Source organism: Desmodus rotundus, chromosome 13, assembly GCF_022682495.2.
Source record: "Desmodus rotundus isolate HL8 chromosome 13, HLdesRot8A.1, whole genome shotgun sequence".
Classification (NCBI taxonomy): Eukaryota; Metazoa; Chordata; class Mammalia; order Chiroptera; family Phyllostomidae; genus Desmodus; species Desmodus rotundus.
Genome location: NC_071399.1, coordinates 91,116,922 through 91,137,188, shown reverse-complemented (window position 1 = coordinate 91,137,188; position 20,267 = coordinate 91,116,922). Strand labels below are relative to the sequence as shown.

Sequence of the window (20,267 nt, the reverse complement as noted above, 5' to 3'; positions counted from 1 at the left end):
GTTTTGGCCAGCCCCTTATTATGTTGGTTTGTTTAAAGACAAGGCTAACTTAGTCACAAAGCCTTCACTATCTTCAGCAGCTGAGTCCTACGTTGAAACAAAATCTCCCACCAACTTCTAAGTTACAAAATATTAAGGAGAAGCCTCTGTAGCAAAGGGGAGGAGAGGCTGGGACCAGTCTGGCCTTCCTCCTCCACACCTGTAACAGTGTTCACTGGAACCTCTGGGCTTCAACAAGCAGCGTAGGGTTGTTACAGAGAAGGGTGCCAGCCTTCAATGAGAGCAGCTCAGCTTTACAAAAGATCTCGTTTGAATAACGGTTTATTTGGAAAGCACAAGTTACAAGCCATAGGCTAAAGTCAGGACAATGACTTTCAAACTTTTTTAAAATTGCAATACAACCCAGTACATAAGCACACTTAAAAAAAAAGGAAGAAAATAGCCCTGATTACTGAATATTCTTTTCGCGTGTCATTCATTCTGCGATTTTCTACTCTAATTGAAACCCTGTTTACAAAACTCTGGCCTAAAAATTACCTCAATGACGTCTCAACCAAGAAAAAAAAATTAATGTGAGTGGAGAGAGAAGAGAGGTAAGAACAAATTACAAACAAAAAAACCTAAGATTTCCATTTCATCATGCATACCAAAAACCAAACAAAAACAATAAAAAAAAGGGGTGGGGGGAAGGAGTGTGCATGAATTAGAGCTAAATATAAAAAATAAAATCATCAAAATCTTATCTCTAGTTAAGAAAAAACTTTTCAGCCTGAAAACAAGAGATAAATCTTAACCTCTTTTTCAATAGAACTTCTGATTTTATGGTAGACAACTGCATTATAACTTTATCTCTCTTCTTCCCCAAACCCATTAAAATGGCCAGAGAAATATAAAGTAGGAAAAAAGGAGAGCAGTGTCAGACACCAGAAGACCACTTACAGTGCAGACAGTCAAGGCACACCGACTCAGGACCCGCTGGGAGGCGGCTGCGGGACTGCAGACCAGAGGCCACACTGTCCCCTGCTTCAGGCCACCACCCAGAACCCACACCCGCATCTCCCAACAGCAGGCTCTTACCTCTACAGGTGCTCCTCTCCCAATCCCTGCTAGTAGTCTCAGCTTAGGGAACAAGGCGGACGAGATTTCGAAAGTCCACCATAAACCAAAACAAAATTAAGACAGGCAAAGACTTTGCTTTCTTAGCTTGGCACAGACTCCACAAGATAAATCAAGTTGGGATTTTGTGACCCAAATGTTCTCTCAGCCATCTGTCTTGTTCATGGGAGACACAGCTCTGGCAGTATGCTCCCAGCCCACATCACCCTAAAAATATTCCAACTTTTTGTAAAAGCTTCTCTCTCTCAGTCAGTTCATTTACCACACCAGGGATAACCCACATAAGAGACAAAACTAGACTTACCCATTCCCTTAGGAGAATTCATCTAAAGAAAATAATACTAATTGGTATAAACTGCTAAAGAAGCCCACACCCGCTACCAAAAATGACTAATTTAGAATTCCCTTTATAAATAGAACTGCATAAGGATAAATGAACAAGCATATCAGGAGACTGAGCGTCCTAAAAAGGTGTACAAAACAGGCCAAATAAAACACAGCGTTAACACAGAAAGACACAAAAGAATTTTTTAATTTTCATTAGTAAGCTCAATGAAATATGGAGATCCTTGTATGCAAAGAGTAGCAATCATAAAACAAGAGAATTCTGGGGACCCGTGAGCATGGCAATCCAAGCTGCAAGGGCTGCAGGGAGGGGTAGCGAAACAACTACAGCAGCGCGGACACCAGGCGGCCTGGCTTTAAGTCTCCGCGCTCCACGAAGTGAATGTCCATCTCCAACAGTACGTATCGAGAGCCCCACAGATCCTGCAGGAAACAGTTACCACATCGCAGTGCTCACAGCGAGTGAGGAAGTCTGTAAAGGCGCTTCCACACTCCACCCTCGCCCCCCACCCTGCCCACGGGAGCAGGGTGAACTGGGCCTTGAGCAGTAGGCAGTGTGCACACAGAGACTCGGGGCGGACGCATGTCCCTGTCAGCCCTGTGCCTGCCATGAGGAGAGCTGGACCTCAGTCACCTCTCAACAAAGACCCTAGAAAGTCTCCAGCATAGTTAACAAATCCAATTTTTAGCGACTGCGAAAGCAAATCCTCTGTGGAATTTTAAAAAATCTCAATTTAGCCCCCCCAATTTTCCACATATTAAGCACAACGAAATGTGAGTGCTACTCAAGGAGCACCCAACACAGGAGGAGCTACCTGCCACACATGAGACTCGTGCCCTCGTGAATTCAGGGCTCACCGTTCTAAGCACGCAACATGTGTCGATTCGTTTAGCCCTCCCCAGGCCCCCCTCCCCAGGTCAGCGATCTATTTTCCTAGAGCTCGGCATAAACGGGCTGCCCAGCTCGTAGGGGTGCGGCAGGGACTCCGGCGGTTCCAGAGCTCACTTGTTGTACCGTTCTCAAAGGTAAGTACTAGACTTTCAAAGGCAAGAAACAAAAAACAAAACCTTGGTTCCAATGTCAGATCTACCACCAACCTTTGGCATCTTGGTAACTTAAACAACTCAAGTCTGTCTCCTCAGCGGTCGGAAGGCAGTAAGTATCATAGGACTGCTGAGCGTGCAGTCAGGAATATGAAGCATCTGAGTGAGTGCCGTTAGGTAACAACAGTTTCATCTGCCGAGCACACGCTGGCACACACCAAGACCCTACCTACTCTAAGCACTTCACATACGTCTGTTCCACCTGACCGTCTAAACTGTCTCAGAAAGTATCATTACTCCCCTAACCATTTGTACAGGTCAGGAAACAGATTCAGAGAGATGAAGAAACTTGTGCAAGGTCAGAATGATTATAAATCGACCCAAACTCTCCACCCCCTGGTACCCATACTCCTGCAAGCTCACTCCCAGCAAGATGCAGAGCTCACGGCCTGAACCCTGCTGGCCTCACCACTTGCCCTGGTCAAGGGAACGAGGCAAAAGGGACACTGTCAGTTCCAAGTGTAGACCTCAAATGACTTAGCATGCTCCCACTGGCTCCCTTAGGACACAGCTGCCGCTGCCACATGAGCAAGTATAGGCCTGCCTGACATGTGACGAGAGACACGTGCCTCAGTCACCCTGTACCACCTGGTGGACAGAGAGCCAACCACCAGAACGAGGAAGCCACCCTAGACCACCTGGCCCCCAGCCCACCTGCCAAGTGACCACAGAGACAGGAGTGATCCCTAGATGAAATCACCTTGTTTGAAAGGGGCCCAATCTAGCCCATATGATCAGAAACCCCCATGCGGCCCACAGATTAATGTGTAATAATACACTCTAGTTTTAAGCCACTGAACTGGGGGTGAGGGTGACAGAACAAGAGCTACATGGAATTCATAGTAAGGCAGCAGAGCTGGGATTTAAAGCCAGGCAGCCCGACCCCGAGCTCACCCCCCGAATCATTACATTATGTAACTTCAGTTTCAGAGCAGACACCCCCATGCAATGCTACTATAGTACTTTCCTTAGTGAAAAAGAAGGCATTTATGCTCACTGTTTTATATGACTTTTATATAACTTATAAAAAAATTCAAAATGGTAAATGATATTCTTGTTTTCTTCTTTAAGTAAACAAAAAAATCCAGAAAACATAGCAGACCTAGAATTAGAACTCAAGTACTAACAACCATCAGTCCATTACTTCATTAAGTACTGCATAAAAAACTACATGCACTTCTCTGGACATAGTTACAATACTCTCAATGTAAATAAATACCTGTGTATAGGGTATCCTGATAAACTCCCCAGGTACTGTGAAATGTGTCTTATTAATTTGCACTAACTCATTCTCACTCTTAATCGACGTGCTCGGCTTCCCAATTCACCAACACAGAGCCCAGCCCATCATCTCCCCACCTGTGTGCCTCTGTGCCGACACAGTTCCTTGGCGGGGGGAGTGAGAGGGGGTGGTCTCAGTTTTCCCCAGGGGATGCGGCAATGGCTCCACTAAACTGGCCACCTCAGCCTTTTCATGCCCAAGAGTCTACACACTAAGGGCCCCAGACCTGGGGGTGTGGTGGGGGGTGAGCTTCCCCCCAGGGGAGGCCAGGTCACTACCACACAGGTGAGGCTGAGGAGCAGGAGCTCCTCGGGGACGCCACTTAGGGCTTCCCTCTGTGGCACTGTGGTTAAAGTCGGCGGAAGCAAGGCAGGCAGGATGCTGTGGGTCCAGGCCCTTCGGGGATGAAGATGAGGGTCACCCCCCCCCAGGCCCATGCCCACAACCAGTTGCAGGACTCGACAAGAACACGGGGCATGTGGAATGAGAGCAGGAGAAGGCACTTACAGATAACAGCTACGACCATATGATTAGTTGCAGACATGGAAATTCTAATGAGTATATCTTCCTTATTTTGATATAAAAATTTTACATGTATATTAACCAACTTATTTTTATCTCCCTTTCTATAGTCATCAAATAATAGCTAATCTCATATCAAACCTCAAAGTATTTAAGTTATAAAATACTAAGTGAAAAATGTGACATAGGTAGAAGAAAAATGAACTCAACTATGGATAAAGTAATTTTGTATCCTCTGTTAAGGAGGTTTGTATGTTTACAAAGGATACTATTGTTCATCAAAAGTATACTTTTGTGCCCTGGCTGGGTGGGTCAGTGGGTTGGAGCATCCTCCATGCACCAAAAGGTTGAGGATTCAATCCCCAGTCAGGGCACACACCTAGCTCGGAGTCTGTTCCCCAGTCCCATATGGGAAGCAACCAATCGATGTATGTCTCTCACATGGATGTTTCTCTCACTCTCTCTAAAATCAATAAACATATCTTCCAGCGAGGATTTTTTTAAAAACAGTATAATTTTGTGGCCTTGGGGAGTAGCTAAGTTGGTTACAGTGTTGCACGGTACACCAAGGCTGCCGGTTTCATCCCCAATCAGGGGGCACACACAAGAATCACTCAATCAGTGAATGCATCAGTAAGTGGAACACCAACTCCATGTTTCTCTCTTTCGTTCTGTCTCTCAAATAAAAAAAAATAAAATAAAATAATAATAAAAAGAGGATTATTAAAAAAAGTATAATTTTGCATGTTTTTATTTCTAAGTATGATTAAAAGTAGTGTGCACAGGTGCCATGGTGTCATGGGATGAACTGCGATGGCTTTTTGTTGTCCTCTCAGGAATGGTACAAGTACATTCCTCCAAATTCCGCTGCCTGCATGGTTGTGGGTTAGGGTTGGCCTAAAAAGAAATTCCCATGAGATTTAGAAGACAAAGAGAAGCAGCAGAAATGTCCGAGACGCTAAAAGAAGGTCAGGCACGCTGCAGGCTCACACATCATCAAGGATTTCCGGGCTCACTTTTGCTGGCATGGGGCAACAACTTGGCCCACAGTCCCTCCACCTCCTGTCAGATCTCCTCCTCTGCTTGCCCAAATAACAGTGGGGCAGGCCTCTGTGCAGCCCCGGGATGAGCTGTGCTACACCTGCTGCAGGTAACCTGCACCCAAGCTACAGCGTAGGAAGCAGTGAGACAGTGACACAGGTCCAGCGTGTCTCCTTGAGCGCAAACCTCTGCAGGCTCCCGTTTAACCTCACCCTCCCCATTTCCCGTCCATCTTCCCTCCCGACTGCGGCTTGCTGGCTCGCTGGCGCGCTGACTTCAACCCAAGCACCCGACTCCGGAGTGTGTAACCAGCTCTCACAACTGGTAAAATCCATCGCTATGATCACCTTACTTGTCTTCAAACCCTGACTGACAGAGATGGAAATGTTATTAGACTGCAGGAGAAATGATATTAGACTGGGTTAGACTGCGGGAGAAAGGCCTGAATGTGTCCACCTGTCTCTTAACTAAAGAGAAAAAAGTCAAATATCATAACCAGCATTACCATGTACTTCACTTTCCTTCCATCAGCAAATACTTCAGGGTTTACCTGGAGAATATTAAGTTTTGAAAGCATTTATACTTCTTAAGTAGCAAGTTCAAATTTTAAAATCCACCTTCTTACAAAGTTTTACTTACAACAAAATAGGCACTGCCCAAATTCAAGAAAAAAGTTAAAAATCAACACATCTTAATACACGTACTTAGACTACCTTAATGCCAACCTTAGACTTGTACAACAAGCAATAAATCAGAACATGTATGCACCATCTCTTCAACCAACTCACCCTGTTTCCTCATGGACACAAAGGAAAAATTTTGTCCAGCTCAAGTCACAGACATAAACTCAATTTTTGTAGAATGACCCTAAAGGGTCCTCTGGACCTGAGTTAGTCCAGCTACCATTTAAAGTTAAATAAATATCCAACAGCCCTATCACAAACATGAAATCTGAGACAGGCAGCTGAGACAAACACTCACATTTTAGTACTTTTTCCACAGAGTAGCAATACCAAGAGAAGTAAGGGTCAAAGCCGGCTGAAAACTGACACCTTCCAATGTGATCTGGGACCAGGTGTCCCACTGCTGCCCCGTCAGCGATCGCTGCCACAAAAGAGGAAAGAAAAAGCAGTGGAGATGTGGCCATCCCTTTCACCAGTCTTTGTAAAGCTTCTTTAGCTCCCAGCTTTTCACTAACTAATGACCTATTTACACCAAGTGTAAGTGACCGAGGCTACAGTGAATTTCTATCTTACTCTAAAAGCGTGCAACCCTAAAACAAGGTGTGTGAGCCAGCAACCGTTCTTAATGGCCCCGTGCAAAAAGAATGAAAGCGAGTCTGCGCAGAGCTCTAATAATGGTGGAGTAGCTCACGTCACCTCGGGAAAGCAACCTCCCACAGGTAACAGAGATAAACTCTGGACAGAACACTTTCAAAAAACAACACACAGACAAAAAAGTAAGCAACCACACCAGAGCAGGCAGACCCCGGAGGTCGGACCGTGGCAGATGGCGGTGGGCGGACACAGGAAGGAGATGGCGCCCCCAACAGTCTGCTCCAGGACGCCCCTGGCCCGCAATGGCTGGGGCGGAGAATCCAGGCGTGGAGCCGCCCTTTTACTGAAGGTCGTGGCCACGGATGGCCCGAGAGTCAGAGGGGGACTTCAGGAAAGGAGCAGGCCACAGGAGGGGAGGGCTCCAAAGCTTACACAACCACCTCTGACGCCGCACTGGCCCCTGGGCCGCCCCGCAGAAAACCACCGGGAGGCTGACATAGCTCTGCCGCAATTTCAGCTGCTGCCCACTGCAAAGCGGCCCTGAGCCTGGAGTCCGAGTCTGAGTTGCGACAACTCCCAAAACAGTCCAGGCTTTCTGCAGACCCATCTTAATGTGTAAGACCCAGCCTTCCCGAGTTCAAGGGGACCAGCCAGGGACTGAACTACACTCATATGACATGAATAAAGAAAACTTGAAGGTGATGTATCATCCACAATGTCCACTCTACAACAAGGACTTTCTAGACATGAAAAGAAGCAGAAAAATGACCTATAGTCAAGGGTGAAAAAAGCAGTCAACAGAAGAAGACCATGAAATAATTCAGATGAGGGAATAACAAACAGGGACTTTGAAGCAATATTGTAAATCTGGTCACAGACTTTATGGACACATGGTCACAATGGGGAATCTCAACAAATAAGTGGAATTAGTTTTTTAAGCCCTGGCCAGTGTGGCTCATTTGATGGGAGCATCGTCCTGTAAACTGAAAAGTTGAGGGTTCTGTTCCCAGCCGGGGCACACACCTAGGTTACAAGTTCCATCCCTGTGTGGGGCCGATTGATGGTTCTCTCACATCGATGTTTCTCTCCCTCCTTTTTCACCTCTCTAAAATCAATATAAGCATGTCCTCAGGTGAGGCTAAAAAAAACGCTTTTTAAAAAACTGCTAAATAAAATACTGGAACTGAAGGGCGCGTTATTTGAAAATGGGATTAGATGTACCTGCACCCCATGTTCACTGCAGCATTAGTCACGAGAACCAAGACAAGGAGACAGACACTCAAGATGCCCACCGACTGACGGACCCACAGAGCAGATGTGACATACACCTACGATGAAATGTTATGCAGCCGTTTGTGACAACACGAATGAACCTTGAGGGCACTATGCCAAGGGCAATAAAATGAAAGAAAGACAAACACTGTATGACCTCACACCGTGGAATCTAAAAAGTCAAACTCACACAGACACTGAGTGAGGTAGTCACTGCCAGCTGTGTGGGGCAGGAGACGTGGGGAGGTTTTGTCAGTGCGACTTTCAGTTTTACGAGTAAATGCTGGGCCCTACCGCGCAGCAATGCGACCACAGCCAACAATCCTGTACTGCACGCCTGAAGGTCGTGAGAGAAGCCCTCCCAGCCCACCACACACAGACACAAAATGACAGGAACTGGGGGAGGTGGCACATGTGCTGACCTTCTCACCACGGCGATCACCTCACAACATAAGCGCACTGGTGTGTCCCGACGTACACATCGGTCCCCTGCCATGTGCTTCTACACTAACTAAAAGCCCGTGCCGCACGAAGCTAACAAGGAAACACACTCTTTCCGTAACGACACCCCACAAGGGGAGGGCCTCCCTTACAGAGACTGTGCAGGTCCCATGAGGAACAAAGAGTGCCCCGGTGCCTGACAGAAGAGCAGGTTTCAGAACAGCCGTTCCATGAGGTGCAGGATGAAAAGCAGGACTCTGGACATGCGGACCACTACAGCAGAGGAGTGACACGTGCAAAGACACAGAGACGAAGGGTCTCACCCAACAGGGAGCTAGGAGCAGGTGTGTGTTTTCAAAGTGCAGAGACCCTACGAGGAAGGAAAAGGCAGGTAGGTACCACCTTGGCTGAGGCCAAGGTGTCTGGATCACGAGCAGGGAAGCACCACTGAATGGCTGCGTGAGCCAGGAAATGACACATTAAAACGAGCACTCAGAACCACCACTCTGAGCAGTAGGGCAGCGAGCCTAGCAGGGAGTGCAGCTGGAAGCAGAGACCTGTCAGAAGGCAACTGCAGAACCAGCAAGTCATGCTCACTTTTAGCAAACCACCTGATGGCACATAGACTGAGCAGGAACTTAAGAATCCCCAAATGGATAGGAAAATGGGTAAAGATTAAGATCAGGCAGTTCACAGACAGACAGATAAATAAATAAATAAATAAATTAGATAAATAGATAGATTAGCTCTTACAGTTGAAAAGATGCTCAGTTTCACTCCTAATAGAAATGTAAATTAAAGCTACACTGTGAGACCATTCTGTATCTACTGTGTTGGCAAAAACACAGAAAGTGTGATTATACACTGTGTTGGGAAGGTATAGGAAAACAAATATTCTCATATACACATTACTTTTACAACTTCTATGTAGGACAATTTGACAATATGTATCAACAGTGTATCTGCTTAATTCTGTAACCCACCAATTCCACTTCCAGGAATTTACCCTGCAGACACACCTGCATGTGCATTAATTACAATATCTGACAATCAACGATACACGTACGAGGGGCCAATGTGGCACTTTTGTAAAGTAAAAACTAGAAACAATCTCACTTCCCACCCATGGGCTCATTAAATCACAGTACGTAAGCAGATGAACACCGCAGCTGTTGAGAGAGCAAGCACGCACCAGCACTTTACATGCTGACCTGGAAAGAATCTCAAGGGAATGTCGTTAAGTGAAAAAAGTAAAGGACAAAACAGTTAAAGTTTCCAGAATTAGTGTAAAATGGGGGTGGAGGGAGAAGTGAGGTAGACTAAATACATTTTATATGGCTGCACTTTCTTAAATCCCAGAACAATAGATAAAAAATCAATAATGTTAGTAAACTTCTGTAGGAATCTGGAAACCAGACAGATGGACTGACTTTTCATTTATTTTGTTTCTCTTTTTGGTTTTTTACTTTTGGAGTACTGTGTATAGTGTAAACACACACAAACACACACACACACACACACACAGAAAATGCTGTGTTTTCTTCATCCCGCAGAATTTGGAAAATACATCCAATAGAATCTGGCAGCTTATGTGATGTGAGAAGTAAAGGAGATGAGAGGTCAAGCTGACCCCCCAGGTTTCTGACTGGTAACAAATGTGGTCATCCCTTACAACTTAGAAAGATATGTGTTATTAACCATGGCATGAAGATAAATGGTACAGAAAGGCAGCTCAGCTTTTGGCTCCATTGTACTGGAGGTACTGTGTCCAACATTACATCAGAAAAGATAAGAAATTTGGAAAGAGGTGGGGGATACAGCTGTTAGTACAAGCCTCGGAGAGGAAAATGTTTATATGAGCCTAATTTATCTAGGGGTTATTTATTCTATAAACCCAATTAACCCAGAGAATAAACTAAAAAGGCAACTCAAAGTGACAGCATAAGGCCACACAACCTATATCCTCTTCTCACAGACAACAGGCTCTCACTAAGAACTTGGCTAATACACTGAGATAATTTTCCAAGTTCACAAGAGATTGGAAACATTAAAGAAGGGTGTGGGGATAAGCCAATCATTTGACAGCAGCAAAAGGCAGCAAAAAGGTGTCAATGACACTACTACCACCACCTCAAAAACCACAGCTCCCATAGAAGCCGAAGTCCCATATTTATTATCTAATACTTGGCCAAAATGGTCCCTCCTTCCAGAAGTTTTTTGTGGTTCTTGCACTCTAAGCCTAACATAATCAATCTCTTTTGATCAAACTTTCAAGTATTTGTTAATACCTTCCTGAAAGCGTTATATTCTGCCTTGTTTCACACTTACAGCTGGTATTTTAAAATACCAGTATCTTTCCTCCTACTTGAGCACGCATCTCTTTACTGAAGGAACGCTTTCATCTTTGTGCCTCTGAGCCCAGTGTTCTTGCACAGTACAGCATACAAACGTCCACCCAGCAAGCCATCGTCCACCTTTGCCTTCTCTAAGCCACGTGAAGGAAATCTGTCACACAGACTCTTCCTGCCCCAAGTTTGAATCGCTTTTATTAAGTACATACATTACTCGGCCTGGCTTACCTAGTGAGATAAGGGCTGATGGGAAGCAACAGTTAATGGGTTCGGGGTTTCTTTTATGGAAGACAAAAATGTTCTACAATCAGTTTGTGGTGATGGTTGTACCAACCTGTGAATGTGCTAGAAAACAATGAATTATACACGTTCAATAAGTTAATTACAGTATGTGAGTTATATCAACAACTCTGTCTTTCAAAATGCGGTATCTGTTATTATCCCCACTTTACAAATTGAGAAAGAGGCTTGGCAAGATTAGGTCATTTGCCCACGGCGACTCAGCTAGCTCACGGCGGAGACAGGATAAAATCCCACACAGTCTCGACTCGTAAGTATCTATATGCTCAACCGCCACATTCTTCTGCCTTCCTTAGAATGGGCCTTGGCGCATCACGCATCATATGAAATGCCACAATACTCCAACGCTCCCACTGGGGTTCACGTCCTAAATGAGAGTGGCCTTCTAAACTCCAAGTAGAACTACAAAGCCTTGACCTAATTATGTCACACCATAAAAGCAGGGAAAAAGTCAAAAGCTGAAAAGGAAGGTACCAAAGAGAAGAGGAAAAGAAAATACTCAACAGCTACATTTCAACGCTTACCATTTTGAGCACGAGATCATAGCCATTCTGAGCATGAAATCACACCAAGAGTCACTGCTTCACGACAACTGCTTCGTGACTGCTGCCGTAAAGTTGGTGGGCAGGCCTAGCGCGGCGGAGCAGGGCGGGCCTAGTTCGGCTGAGCGGGGCCAGGCGGGGCTGAGCCGGGCCTACCTGGGCGGGCCTAGCGCAGCTGAGCGGGCAGGGCGTGGCTGAGGCGGGCCTAAGTGCGGTGGGCTTCCTGGACCGGTTCTGCTGGGACGGGGCTTTCTCAGCCCCCGCACTGTTGACATTCTGGGCCAGATGGTTTCTCGTTGTGGAGGGCTTTCCTAAACACTGTAGGATGTTTAGCAACATCCCTCGCCGCTACCCACGAGATCCCAGGGGCACCAATCTCCCCACCCCATCCCTACCCCGCCCCAACAACCAGAGTGTCTCCAGACATTGCCAAATGGAGACACACAAGAACCGCTTTCAAAAGCTTTGTGATTTCTTTGAACTACAAAAACTGTGCATATTTAAAGTGTGCGAGTTGGTATTTTGATATGTGCGCACATTGTGGAAAGATCACCCCAATCAAGCTAATTAGCAGCATCTCTACAGTTACCATTGGGGGAGGGGGCAGTAACAGACAAGAGCCTTTTAAACCAAACATTTTCTAAGACTAGTGAGAAAAAATTCATCTCATTAAAAAAAAAAAAAAAAAGTGAGGCTGGAGGCAGGGTCAGTACGTAGGGACTAACCATGGCCAAAGCCCATCATGCAGTGATGCCAGCACCCCCAGACTGCTGTGCAGCAGTTCAGCATGCAGGGCCCAGAGGATCAACTTACCAACTACTGAAGATCAGAAAATAGACATAAAGAACGCTAGAAATAAGAATTGCTCCCTTTGACGAGTATGAAGCAATGCTGACTTCCCTGATGAGAAAGACTAAGCATCCCTTCCCTCTGAAGGAACTGAAATACCAAGGTTGCCACCCTGCCAGGGAAGAGGAGCAAACCAAATGACAGCACAAATGAAAATGGAATGACGGCTGACGGCAGGAGGAGCGATGGAGAGACCGGACCAGTGGAGCAGGATCTCAGGCTGACTCTCCCTGTCCTTATACATCTTCTGTGAATACCAAGCAAAGGGCCTTCAGTAGCCTCACGCTGACCCGTGGTTGTCCACAGCCTACCACAGTAGCCTCTCCATTCAGAGCACTGCTCCCCTCAGGGGCCATGGGATCCAAAATCATTCCCTTCTAAAAGTCCCACCTCCCTGTGGGACACACGGAAAGTAAGCTACGCAATCCAAAATACTGGGTTGGCAAAAAAGCCCATTACATTTTTCCATACAATGGCTCCAGTAGTGCTCAGTTGTCTTTAACTTCATTCGAAACAATTTTGTTAGACTGTATTGTGACAGCTGTCATATCAGCGTGCATTTAAAAAAAATTTATCTAAATTGGTGAACTGTGCAGCCATTTTAATATTGAAGATGGAAGAAGTACATTTTTGGCATATAATGCTTTATTTCAAGAATGGTAAAAATACAACTGAAACACACAAAAAAGATGCGTGCAGTGTATGGAGAAGGCGCTGTGACTGATCAAACATATCGTAAGTGGTTTTAGTGAAGTTTCCAGGTACGGTTGACATTTTGGCCAAATAATGCTTTGCCGTGGGGCTGTCTTATGCACTGGAAGATGTTTAGCAGCACCCCTGGCTTCTACCCACTAGAAGCCAATAGCAGGAGACAGCCAACACACTCAAAATAGCCAAATCAATAAAGTTCTTGGTGAAAGTGAAAATGTCTTTTATTTTATGGGAAAAACATAAAGAACTTTTTGGTCAACCCTGTATGTGCTAAAAGGTTCTGCTGCCCAGTAAACCTATTTTAAAAATGTTTAACCTCACTTGTAATTAAAGAAATGCAAACCCAAAACAAGATATAAATTTCACATACAAATTGGCAAAAAGCATAAACTTTAATGAAGTCCCATATCAGTGTGCATGTAATAGGCATACTCATATACTGGTGGCTACTGAAAATTGTTACCACTCAAAAGGGCTCAGAACAAAAGTTATGGTACTCCCATATAATCAATTATTCTAGTCATTTTTAAATTATGTTGATCTATATATGTCAATATAAAAAGAGCTATGACATTAACTATTGAAAACCAGTAACTTGCAGTTAAAAAAAGTAAACAGTACGATATAGTATAATTTGTATAAAATTTTTTGAAAACCTATAAACTTTCTGGCAACAGTTAATAGTGAGTTACCTTTTAAATGAAGAAAAGTAGCTTTTATTTTTACTTTTCTGTATCATTAGAATTTCTTATCATATTAACTTATAACTTAAAATACACAATTCTTGAATGTACTCTATTCCCCCAAACCTTCACCACTAACCTCACCACCAACTATCCAACCCCCATGCCTACCCAGTATCTGAAGGCTAACTAAAAGGCCTTGGCAGAATTTCAGGGATATATTTTTGGATATAGATCTGGGACTTTTCTTTAAAATCTCTTCATTTCTCTAAAACCCCCTCTGATATGAAAGAAGAGAAAAAGAATCCCTACATCGCCCAGGGAGCCACAACCCTGGGTCCTTTCAGGCCTTAACCACTCCCTCTTAGAGAGAATGTTTGTGGTTATAACATCCCCTCCTCCTCCTCCTATCAGTTTTACATCTAGGCATGGCCAATTTCACTCTCCCACAGTAAGAAACAAAAAATGCAGCCCCTGTACAATCACGTAACAGCGGGGATCACACTCCGGTTTTCCTCAGCTTTCACCCCCTCGGTGCAGGTGCTCAGCCACTGCTCTACACTTCTCCAGGGCAGCGTCTCAGCCCTGGTGCTGCATGGATGTGGAAGCCTAACTCGTGTTCACTGTAACTGAATCTGTCCAGAACATTCTCTGTCCAAGGGAGAGGGAGGTTAGTGGAGTCCTTCTAGGGCACAGGCCTCTCGAAGATGCCTCAAAATACCTTCCTGCTTCAGTCTTTCCTCCATTGCCCTTGGCTGGATCAAGTATATCTAAGTACTGCTTGCTATTGATGTCTAACCATTAGAGCACAGTAACTACTATAGATGTTTTTAAGTATCTCCTATTAATGGCTTTAAGATTTACTTTAAACAACTAAGTTTTACTCATCTGAGTTTAACCTATGATGTTCTCACTGTACATGATCACCCCTGCCAATTAAAATAGTTACAGTCTTAAAGTAGCAAACTTATTCTTAATTTTGAACTAATTACTGAAAAAGGGTTTTAAAACCCTTTAAACCATTGGGAAATGGTTCTGACCAGATGCTTCGTAACAGTGCAGTGTGAGGAAAGAACTGACCTCTGATATCCAAGGGGTCAGAAATGCAACCACTGACCGTTTCTTCAGTAGGCTTACAAATTCTCACAGAAATTACTGGGTTTATCTTTAAAATACTTTCTAATTTTTAGCAGTCCCAAACAGGAATATTTAAACCAATTACCTACTGTAATTGGAAGTGACAAATGAGTTATGCAGCAACTTGTGTTTAAAAAAAACAAACTCATGTACCACATACATCTTATAACAAAGTAAAACTCAATACTACCTTTTCCAAACCACTCTGGTTTATAACTCGCACACAGAACAACAAGCGCCGTGTTGAGTAACGTTACACAGTGAAGAGCAAGCAGCTGCAGGAGACAGAGACCTGTGAGACATGATCTCTGAAACAACTTAATGGGCTGAATCCTGAGCAGAAATTATTAGAACCAGATTCTGAAACAGATGGTCAGCTGTGGAAAGTTGGAACTTTGTTTCTTGGCTGAATGAATGAAAAGGGGAGAAGGAGGTGCACAGTAACAGCAACCTGGCAATAATTTTAAGTACCGCTTAAATCCTAGATAAAACAATGCAGACCACGGGGAAGCTTCTACACTCCCAGAAGATCTAAGGGCTGCCCCAATACCACCCCATGAGTGTGACTATGAGTTTGAATAAATCAATTACATCACAAACGGAACCTAATTTCTCCTGTATATGGTGAGTGACTTGGGGATCATGTTTAATTTCCCTTGTAGCTGTCTAACACTAACAAAGGAAACACGAGTTTACTCTTTTCTAATGTAAAGTAAATAGCAGTACCTGTCATCCAAGCCGAATCACAGCAGGCACTAGTATCAGTTCTAGGAACACATGATCAGAAAAAGTAGTACCCAGGAAGCCAGACCGCCCTAATTCCGCAAGCAACAGAAAGGACACAACCTCCTAAAACCCTCCCCTCCTCACAAAGCTTTGGGTACATTCTACCATTGCAGGCACAGCCTGTCTAATACACGTATTTATTTTAGGCTTAACAAATTATTGATAAACCTAGCCCTCAAAAATGTTACTCTTTGTCACTGTTAATGCTACAGAGCAATTTTAAATAAAAGTAAAAAATTACAGTAACTTTATCCAACAGCCAACTCAGCAGAACTACATGTCAAACACGCCCAGTGCAAATCAATCGTCTTATGACTGCGAGAGTCAGCACCCTCCCCGCATTACCTCCTCCAATTCTTGGGGCAAAGGAGGAAAAAGAAAGACATAACCAGACAGGAATAAAACCTGCCGAAATGAACAAAGGCTGCTATGAAAACAAAGTTAATACAAAAAGAATCAACCTCAACAAAAAGGGAGAAAATAAAAAGGGGCCACGAAAGCGCTTCTTAAAAAAGGTCAACACTAACGCTACACTGTCATTTAAAGCACACCTTCAAGCAACACCCAGCTAAGAGGGTCATTATTAAACCATAAAAAGGCAACAAAAAAAATACTACTACTTCAGCTACTTAAGTGATCAAAGAGAATCTGAAGTGCACCTTTTCTATATGCAGGGTATACTTGTAGGTTTATTTTGAAGGAATAGTGTTCTGACTTAGGACACCGTGGTTTTGAGAGTAAGTCTATCTTTCACATAAGAAGTCCGCAGTGGAAACCTTCCCCCGCCTATCCACCAGTGTCCGTTCTAATCGAGCCTTGCGCACGGCCGGGTTGGACACAAGGTGAACCCCACCACCTGACCTGCACCCCCCCACGCGTTCTCATTTCATTGTCTCGAAAAACGCTCGCATCCCTGACACACGCACTGCAAAGCTAAGCAGCATCCTTTCCAGCCCTTATTTCGCTTAATACTACTTTCCTATTTTTAAGCATTTTATTTGACTACTGCATGAGTTAATACAGAAAATGCTCTATCTTGGAACACACACGAATTGAGAGCAATGATTACGTTACCCTTCAAGTTTTAAACAGTCACGATTTATCTCCAGTGCGTCTCATTTACGAACACACTTGAGCACGTAGCGGTTATTCGGCGGTGGAAGGCTTCCAACTCACTCCAGGCAGCGGACCCCGCCTAGAATTAGCGGCTACGTCCCAAGTTTCCGAAACTCCTAACAAACAGGGCAGGGTCGTTCAGGACAGCAGTGACCGTCCATCATTTTGTAACAACACTGAGAGAAGAACGCTCGCAGTACGTTCTCCCAAGTGAAAAAAAAGGCGGGGGGGGACCCCGCTCCCGGGGGGTGGAGACGCAGAAAGCGCCCGCGGAGCGGCCGGGAGTCTGGCCGTCCGCTCGGCGCCGCGGGGCGCAGGCGCACGCACCGCGGACAAGGACGAGGCGCGGCGCTTCGGGGCTCCGATTCGTGCCCCCGAGTAACTGTCCCCTCCCGAACGTCGCTCTCGAGCCAAAAGTCAGCAGCAGCCGCAACAACGACAAGGTTTTCCTCCCGACCAAAAACTTTTCGAGTGTCACGGAGCTCCCAGAGTGCAAAACCGTTCACTACAATGGCACACACACCGTGTTCCCAGCCGCTCCGACTGCGAGGCTTCCCAGAGAGCGCGCACCCAGTCGCCGCCGGGGACGCCTCCCCAGTGCGGGACTCGCGCCCCACTCGGTCCTCAGGCTCCCCTCACACCCGCGCCATCCGCCCTCTGGCAGAGAACCGCGTGAAAATGTCGCCGCGCGGCGCCTTTCCTTCGCCCCGAGCACCGGCTGGGCGGCGCAGGCGAGGCGCGCCCGGGCCCGGCGGAGAGCGCGAGGCAGCCCGAGGCCCGCACGCCGCCCGGGCAGGGCTCGGCCGGGCCGGCGTCCCGCGCTTCCCGCGCCTCGCCCGGAAGGGGGGGAAACCCGCCCGCGGGAGGATTCAACAGGAGCGCCGCGCCGCCCGCTCGCCGCCGGGGCAACGGCAGCCGGCCGCCCGGCCGGAGCGCGGGGGGAGGGGCGGCCCGGCGGCCGGGCGCGGACCCCGGCCCGCGCGCAAGGTCACCGCCCGCAGCCCTCGCAGCCGCGGGCGCCCCGGCTGGGGCGGAGGGCGGCAAGTTTAATTTGCCGAGGCTGCGGAGGAGCCCGCAGCGTGGAGGGCGCGCGCCGGCCGTGGGGCCTCCCCACCCCCACCGCTCAGCCCAGCCCACGCCCCCGGCCTGCGCCCCGCCGCCCTGGGCCCGGGCCGCCGCTAGGTAGCCGGCGGCTGCAGTCTCCAAAGCCGGGAGGCTCGGCTCGACTGGCAGACCGGCGGCGCGGAGCCCGGCCAGACACAGTGGTGGCGGGCGCTGGAAAATGGAGCGCGGCGACCAGAAAGGAGAGACTTTTCCTTTCCGTTAACTGAATTGTTTCCTACCTCCGGGGGCCCGACTCGCTACTCCTCTCACTCCGCTGCTCTCCGGGATCCGCCGCCGCCGCCGCATCCAATCGCCTCCTCCCCCCCCTCCCCTTCCGCAGCCAGCCCGGCCGTTCCTCCTCCTCTTCGCTTCAAAATGGCGCCAAGCGCTCCTCCGCGGCTGCTCCAATCGAACCGCCGCGGACGGCACCCGGGGGCAGGCAGAGCGCGGCGTGGGGGCGCAGCGCCCCCTGCCGACCCGACAGCCGTACGCGCGCCGCCTCGCCCGTGCGCGCGCGCGCGCGCGCGACTCCTCTCCGCTCCGCCCTGTCGCGCGCGCACGCAGACACACGGTCAAGGCGCCGCCGCCGGGGTCTCGGTCGCTGAGAGACCGGCCTCTGGAAATGCTTTCACTGCCTCTGCGGCTCTCCTGACTTGAGTCGAATACCGCATGAATTGTCATCCATCTCTAACTCTTTGGATAAAAGTTGGGCATGAAAAAAAACCAAAATACTGAAATGGAGTACTGATGTCCTAAGTAAATAAAACTGGTATTGTAACTACTTTGCTCCTTAGTAACTCCGACCTAATCATCTCTAAAGGCCATAAAACAGTTTTTGTACAGGGCGTGTTAATGATTTTACTTAATCCCACAACTCTCCCCTTTTGACGAATTGCTTAGGCGGCGGGGGGCGGGGTGCAGTTACACAACCTGCAACCAAACATTCTATTCATTGGTTCTGTTGCCACGAATGCACTTACTGGCAAGAGAAACAGTCCGGAGACCGCGAGGACGGGCAGGACCTCAACGAATGCCCCGCGCTCCTGCAGCGTCGGGGAGTGTGTGTGGAGTCGATGTGGCAATTACTATTAGGACGGAGCGAGACGAAAAATCTTCAAGGCCTCAATGAGACTAGTCCCTAACAAAAGAAACTTTTTGTATGTTTGATACAACAGCAAAAAATGGATTCACAAAAATTAGTCATGAAAACCTTCATTTAAAGGAACACTGCTTCATTTAAAGCAAAACTGAAGTGTGAAGTTGGTATTAAAACAAAAAATAAACTATGTTTAGGGCTTTTAAAATACCCGAGTGAGGGGGCCAGTGTGTATATGGAAGTGTCTGTACCTTCCTCTCAATTGTGCGGTGAGCTTAACACCGTTCTAATAAAAATAAAGTCCAAAAAGTAAGCCAGTTGAAACTCATCAGGAGCAATATAATTGAATGTGGCATAATGTTGTTAAAAAACATAAATCATTCAAAAATCAGCTGTGCACATTGTCTACCCTGACAAAGAGAAATGGTATGGGAATGATGTTTTAAAATGGTGATTTTATACAGACTTGGTTAGGACAATTACCTTTGATGATAAAGGACCACAAATCCAGTCACCACCTGTACTAGTTTTCTGTTGCTGCTTTAATAAATAATCACAACATCCGTAGCTTAGAACAACATAAATTTGTCTTACGGCTCCATCGTTCAGAGGACTGGCACAGGGGTTTTCTGGGCTAAAACCAAGATGTTGGCACAGCTGCGTTCCTTTCTGGGCCTAGGGTAGAATTCATCTTCTGGCCTTTTTGAATTTCTACTATTTGGTACAAAATAACGTGCAGGTTAAGAAGTAAGTGGAATGCTACATGAATGTAGTCCTCTGGAAATACAGTACTTAGGGTTTGCAATTGTATTTATTGAAATATCCAAATAGCAAAAATATTGTAAGTCAGAATCACTTTCAAAATGCAGTGGAAGTAAAAAAAATGCAGTGGAAGTAAGAAATGTATCAGTGTATAAAAAGAAGAAAAGAGATGGAAAGAGAATTTCTGAAAGGCCATGTCTGATCAGAGCAAATATATCATTTTCCTTTTTTACATTACCATTTCACTTCCAAGAGCAGTAAAACGTTTATCACACTTACTAAAGTATTCTGGACAGTCAGTAATGAGGAGACTGAACCCCACCTAGAAATAGGCTGTTACTTATTCTGTGTAATTTGAAGTCCAGTCAAGCTGAGCATATGCCCCTGCCAGCCTGCAGCGGTCAGCGCTGAGATTGCCACCAGGCTAATT

The 20,267-nt window shown here is 46.4% G+C and overlaps 1 protein-coding gene across 7 annotated transcripts in view; it reads right to left on the bottom strand.

Moving 5' to 3' along the window:
* PDS5B (PDS5 cohesin associated factor B) overlaps positions 1 to 18,359 on the bottom strand; it is a 134,084-nt gene extending 115,725 nt beyond the window's left edge. For 4 of the 7 annotated variants that reach the window (XM_053916444.1, XM_053916443.1, XM_045201079.2 and 1 more), the window contains exon 1: positions 18,219 to 18,342. The gene's annotated coding sequence lies outside the window, so the exon portion shown is untranslated. Of the gene's footprint in view, positions 1 to 18,218 lie in introns of all 7 variants that reach the window. The other 3 variants (XM_045201077.3, XM_024568410.3, XM_053916442.1) reach the window with 3 other exon arrangements.
* Positions 18,360 to 20,267: the final 1,908 nt, after the last annotated feature.